The sequence below is a fragment of the Pleuronectes platessa genome, chromosome 16 (assembly GCF_947347685.1).
Source record: "Pleuronectes platessa chromosome 16, fPlePla1.1, whole genome shotgun sequence".
In the NCBI taxonomy this organism is placed as follows: Eukaryota; Metazoa; Chordata; class Actinopteri; order Pleuronectiformes; family Pleuronectidae; genus Pleuronectes; species Pleuronectes platessa.
In genome coordinates this window covers 8,174,570-8,181,032 of record NC_070641.1, presented here as the reverse complement: position 1 = coordinate 8,181,032, position 6,463 = coordinate 8,174,570, and positions in this window count along the sequence as shown.

Sequence of the window (6,463 nt, the reverse complement as noted above, 5' to 3'; positions counted from 1 at the left end):
GTAAGTGTGTGATAAAGAGGGGGCTGTCAGATGTAGGAGCTCTGAGGCAGAAGCATCTGTATAATCTAGATATCATAGGTTACGTAATGCTTCGCCCCCTCCTTCCCCCAAACTTACAGTGCTGCATACTGTTTATATATTCTCTCGGCCCCCTACTGTCTCTCTCATGCTTAATCTGCCTCTTCTCCCTTATTCCCTCTTTCCTCAGGTCATTACCATCTCTCCAGCTCCAGACGTTTCTTTCTCTCCTCTCATCTGTGAATAATTCTCTCCATCAAAGAAAGAGAGACGTGGAGACACTGCTAGTGTCCGACTGCTAGTTGCTGTTTGCTCCTGCTAATGAATCCTCCACGTCCTGTGCCGACTTAACGGAGGCGGAACACACATCTACCACAATCTACACTTTGAGCATCAGACTACACATTTACAAACACACACAGACCTTAAACGGAAAAAATTGGGGCTGATATCAGGTGTAAATTTGGGATCTACCAAACACTTAACGTACACACACACACACACACACAAATAAACACAGAGTTTGTAGTATGTGCGTAGTTCATGTGTGCTTCACATTAGTGTAGTTTTCATCTAGGAGGAGTGTTATGTGACAAACTGGTCTCTCTTCAAAAAAAAAAAAGAAAAAAGAAAGCCATCATAGAATGGTCATTTCAACCAGGACCAAAGGTTCATGCCCTTGTACAGACTATAAAAGAAGAAAATCACTATGTCGATATTTTTCTTTGCAACATTGTTGTACAGTGTATATGCCGTAATGTACAGGAAAGCAGACATTTTCCTGCACAGTACGGACAAAGCATCCATGGAGGATTCTCACGGCCATTTTGGACGCCTTCTCCAGGCTCCGTACCATCTGGTTTTGGACTTATCTCGCTTATTTTCCCCAGAGGAAAGAAGACGAAGCATCCAGTGGTCTTTATTGATGTCAGAGGAGCGCAAAATGAGAACAGACTCATTGGTCTAAGCATGTTACACAACCTTGAAATGTGTCCCTCTTCGTCATGCGTTTTTCCCCGGCCCACGTGGTGCTCATCAGCATCGACTTTTATTCTTCTGAATGATTTTTGCTCCGTCTTTTGTGTCATAGAAAATAAAGGAAAGGAGTTTCTTCATGTCATTGTTGAATCATCCACTGAGGATGAGATGGTGTAGGTGAGTGAGAGACCTGGACTTATTTGATTCTGGCCAAAGTGGCTGACTTTTCCTTATGTAGATCTACACAGTTTGATCGCAGCCTGTGTTTAGCATCGGACCAGCATCTGTTTGGAGTGCACTCGCTGGAGGAATAATCCCACGGGAAAGGATTTCACCACTCTGTTTTATTTTTCTATCACCCCAGGACTTATCGAATTCTTTTCTCAAAAAGTCATCGTCCAGCTTCAACCGAGAAATAGTAATCGTCGAGTCCTCATTCCTCATCATCATGTGACAAGACTTTAGAAGGAGACACACGTCTGTGTTGCTTTTATTAGTGTGTGTTTCCGTGTTTGTGAGCGTGTTTGTTTTGTATTTTCTGTGTGTGTGCGTATGCCTGGGTGTGTCACTGTGACCTTGTGTGTGACACGTTCCTGTGTTCCCCCGCCTCCCTCGTCCGTTTCTCTGTCGTCGCCTCCCCCACTTCCCAAACTCCCGGCATCCACAGACTGAAACGCTCGTCTCGGGGCCAAACGTGTCTCCTGTCCCGTGTCTTTACAAGGAGCCATTTTGTGTGTGTGTGTGTGTGTGTGTGCGTGAGTGTAAGTTTGGGAGAGAGAGAGCATGTGTGTGTGTGTGTGTGTACGTGTGTACTATACGTGCCTCATTGCACTAGGTGGGGGAACACTGTCTTTCATAGACATTAGTTTGTATTGTCTATGTCGTCTCAGCTGCCAATCATTCAACCCTCCTTTCCTCTCTTACCCTTTGCCTGATGTAAGTAACTGTGTTGACCGTGTACTTCTTTCAGTAATTTGTGTACTGTATGTGCGAGAAAAAAAACAAAAAACTGAAGGCACAGCTGGTTGAAAATTAAATTGTTGGGTGTGTTTTGATGAAAGAAGGAATGCAAAAAAAGAAATGCAAAAAGCCTCATTTGTTGCGGCCTACAGATCATGACCAATTTAGTTCCCCTTAAAGCAAGACATCAGGGAGGAGGTGTTGTGAGAAAAGAGGCGACTGGATCTTTTCTGCACTTCCTGTGTGAACCGATACAGACTTATAAAGCCATGTCTGTCACTGCTACTACGACTACTACTGTAACCTCAGCAAAACAACAGTATAACACCTCACTGCAGCTACTTGTATTGCTGTCGTTGCCCTTCTCTCATCGTTTTCACACGAAAACACACACCGTTTCTTTGTGTGTACGTGTGTTTGTGTGTGTGTGTTTGTTTCAGGGGGAGGGATCCCGTTTATTTCTCTTTACCTTTGGGTGGTGAGAGTGCAGCGAGACTTGCGGGGGCGTGCTTGATCAGGTATTCAGGAGGTGACACGTCCTGCATTATACCCAGCAAGTATTCAGGGTGGGTTTGTCAGCTGCGGGGTTATCGATCTGCTTGTATAAGTAGATATGGTATTGATCCATCGGTCTCGAGGCCCCATAATTCTCTCTCTTTCCCCAGTCTCTCTACGTCTCTGCTTTTGTCTACCCTATTTAGCCCTTGTGTTAGTGCCTGGTGATAAATTACAGAACTCATAGTGGAACCAGCACATTCCCCTATTCTCTCCCTCCCTCGTCCTGCCTCCCCCCCATCTCTTTTTCTGTCCGTCTGATTACTCTCTGATTACTCATTCTCTCCCCCAGCGATCCTTACCTTTCCTCCTCTCCCGCCACCTATTCCTTTCTCGCTCTATTTTTCCTCCCACCGCCAGCCCCTCTCCCCCGCTCCCTCCACATCCCTCCATCTTGCCCTCTTTTTTTCTCTCGTTCGTTTCTCCGTGTCTCTCCCCTCCCTCTCTATTCTCTTTCTCTCGCTGTCTTCTCGTGTTAGTGCAGTTCCGAATGGTCATGGGGAAACATGTTTGCATGCTTATATTAACATGAATGATGTCAACTTGATGCAATGAAAAATTATATAAGTGATGCTTTAAGCAAAATCTGACAATGAACTTGATACTAATACTACTAATGATGACTAAATGGAGACCTAGCAATTGTTTATCTCTGTGGTCAAAAACAACAATGATGAAAAAACATTGTTTATGCTGTATTTATCTTTCTGGAATTGGTATTCTTTTTTGATCTTCAGTTGTTTTTTATATATGATTTCTTCAAGAGGTTTACTTTTTTATTGGTTATTGCTGAGAATTTGAGTGAGGGGTTCAGTCGGGGGGGGGGATTGTTTCAGTCAGGACAGCTGTATCAGGTCGCAGGATGTTGGTGAATGTGTAAGCAACAGTGTGACTGAAGCAATGATAATGGAAATAAAGAATATGTATAATCCAGCCTCGTGTTTCTCGCCCCTTTTTTCGTCTGCTCGCTTTAGGAGGTAGACAAGGTGGTGAGGCCTTTGTCACATGTGTCAGGTGGTGAGCTATATATAAAATACAAAGCCGTGAGCGATTCAGACGCACATAGTCTATATGTGACTCAGGTATGGAAGGTTAGACACTCCTGGACAGAAATAGCATGAACTTGAAATTTATTTTTCAAGCTCTGACTTTCTGCTGTGCATTAAGTCGTGTGTAATTATTCAGCCACTTTGTCATGAATTCTTTATTGTGGCCGCGTTTTTGCCTAAATGCAAAATGGAGCACGGAGGCCTGCCCTGTGTGCTTTCCTCCCCCCCACATCTGTGTCATCCCCCTTTATTTTTAAACACTCTTATTATTATTATTTGTCATGTGGCTATTATGTCCTGTTTATGTGAGGAGGCCCAGTAGTAGCAATCCACACACAGAGAGAGATAGAGAGAGAGCGAGAAGAGGAAGACCAAGCTAAAATGTGCAGGGAAATGACAGAGGAGGAGGAGTGGGAGAGGATTAAACAAATGAAAGAGGATGAAGAGCGGGAGAATGCCAGTGAGGAGGTGGAGCAGGAGGAGGACACAAATGGGAAAACCTGGAGAGGAGAGGAGATGGCTGCATGCAGGATGTGAGTGGAGACTGGAGGTGGAGGAGGATAGGCTCCGTATATAGACACACTCATCATGGGGCACCTGCAGCATACTGACAGTGTTAACAGTTCAAGAAGAGGGAAACACACACATACACACAAACAGTGATCACATGCACACACACACATACACACACACACACACACACACACGTGACAGCGCACCAGTTAGCACAGCTTTAATGCTGTGGACTGTTGAGAGAAAAAGTGGGAGGAGGGAGGGGGGGGGGGGGGGCTGTTGTCTCCATGGCAACGTTCCCACCGTGCTAAAAAAAAAATTCATTTAGTCGGAAAGACATTTCACTCAGTTCAGTGAGCTGAAAGAGGCAAAGAGGGAGGGAGGGGGAGCAAGTTAGAGACCAGGGGAGGTGTGTGTGTGTGTGTGTGTGTGTGTGTGTGTGTGTCTGTGTGTGTGTGTGTGTGTGTGTGTGTGTGTGTGTGTGTGTGTGTGTGCTATATAGAGCTGTTTGGATCACACTGGAGGGATTTATCTCAAGTGGGCTGACAGAGGCATTAGCTCTCATTGCTAATATACCTGATTATTATACAGCACATATTGATAATGAACTCCCTGGCATCATCAAAGATGGATGCAGTAGGTTTGGGTGATACTCGTGCTATTACGTTTGCATGTATCTTTATGTTCAAATGTATTTAAGAGCATGAGATTGCACGCCATAAACCTTCCGTGACTCTAACGCCAAAGTTTTGTTTGCGCAACAGGACCCTGACCTCTTCATAAAACTCCTTATTATGCCACGCACACAGTTTTTAACATTTTATTCCATCACTATAAATAATACTCAAAACCTTTCAAAATAATGAATTCAATGAATGCATGCGAGTGGAAACCTCAGCCAGTATTAAAGTAGCTTGCCTCTGCAGGGGAACAGTGTATTAATACGTGAGCGGGGCCCCGGGATCTGACCTTCTCTATAAATTGCTTTCAAGGCAGAACTTAACGATGTTCACCTTACAAACACAAACTTCTGTGAAACATCCTCTGACATCACGTCTCAGGCACCACGGCTTCGAATAAGGAACGCTAAAGAGCAATTCACAACTGTGGGATTTTTCATCAAAGGAATTAAATATTTTATGCTATTTAATAAACGGAGGCCAAAAAAAATCCATATTTAAGCTCTGTTCATTACTCACTACCTGAACTGCACCGCACCAGTGCCAGACTCGATAGAAAGAGCCCCAGAGGCAGGCAGGGCAGGGTTACTATCCCTGCATCCCAAATGCTCTAGGTAGTTCTGGTAACCCATTTGTGTGGATGTCAGTGTATCAGCATGCTGGCTGTGATTACCTGTTGTGAGCGGACCATCTGGCCCTCAGCATCCCAGCTGGGTACCACGGTCAGGAGAATGATTGTCTTCACCGCACCACCTGGACCTTGCAGACATGCAGCACCGGCCATATTCCTCATTCATATTTTATTATGTCGTTTTCTGACCAAACAAAACAGAAATTTTTTCGGAGGTACACCCGAATGCAGGCTTTCTGTAATTGCTTGGCAACTGCCGGCACTGTGTGTGTTGAAGTTCAAAGCAGCGAGTCACACAGTATATTCCTCTGAGCAGCATAAAGCATCAGAGTTGCAAAGTGAAGGGTTGCCTACGCAGGCACATTCACACACATTAACACACACACACACACACACACACACACACTCACACACGCTGAGAAACATTCATGAGCCATTCTGTCAGTTTAATTTGGCCATGTTGCTCAGTCAGAATAAAAAGCTCTTTTGGGGCGAGGGGGGGGGGGGGAGGCTACTTCCATGCAGGAAGTAGCCTTGAGCACCAACCCTCCTCAGATGAACTCTTCTCAGGTCACCTGTCCCTGCTCATTGACGCCTAAATGGAAAAGCTGCTCGAGCCCACAGCTTGTTGGCCTTCACAGGATTTGGGTTAAATTGACATGTAGCATTGTTTCTGTGGGAGGCTTTGAGTTTGATGAGCTCTGAAGCCCTTTGCTTTGCTGAGCAGATGAGCTGGCATTGCCACAGGGGAGATGATGCTATTGTTGGACCCACAGAAACCGTGCTACCAATGTGTTACAACCACAGGTTAAAGGCCCTGGTGTATTCCACTGATTTGACAGCAGGGTCACATGCTGTGAGCTGGTGCAGTAACTATCCACCTGTTTTCTGTACTGAAGCTATAAGGGAGGTTTAGTGCTGTACAGGAAATATTGTTTGGGGTAGAAGAGCTGCAAACCATGTGGCAGCTTCAGTGTTTCTATCAAATCACAACACGTTTTATTCATTTAAAAACAATTTAAAGAAGAATCAGATGAGATACCACCAAAGGATCAGGCTGTTGTTGGTTTTTGTCCCTG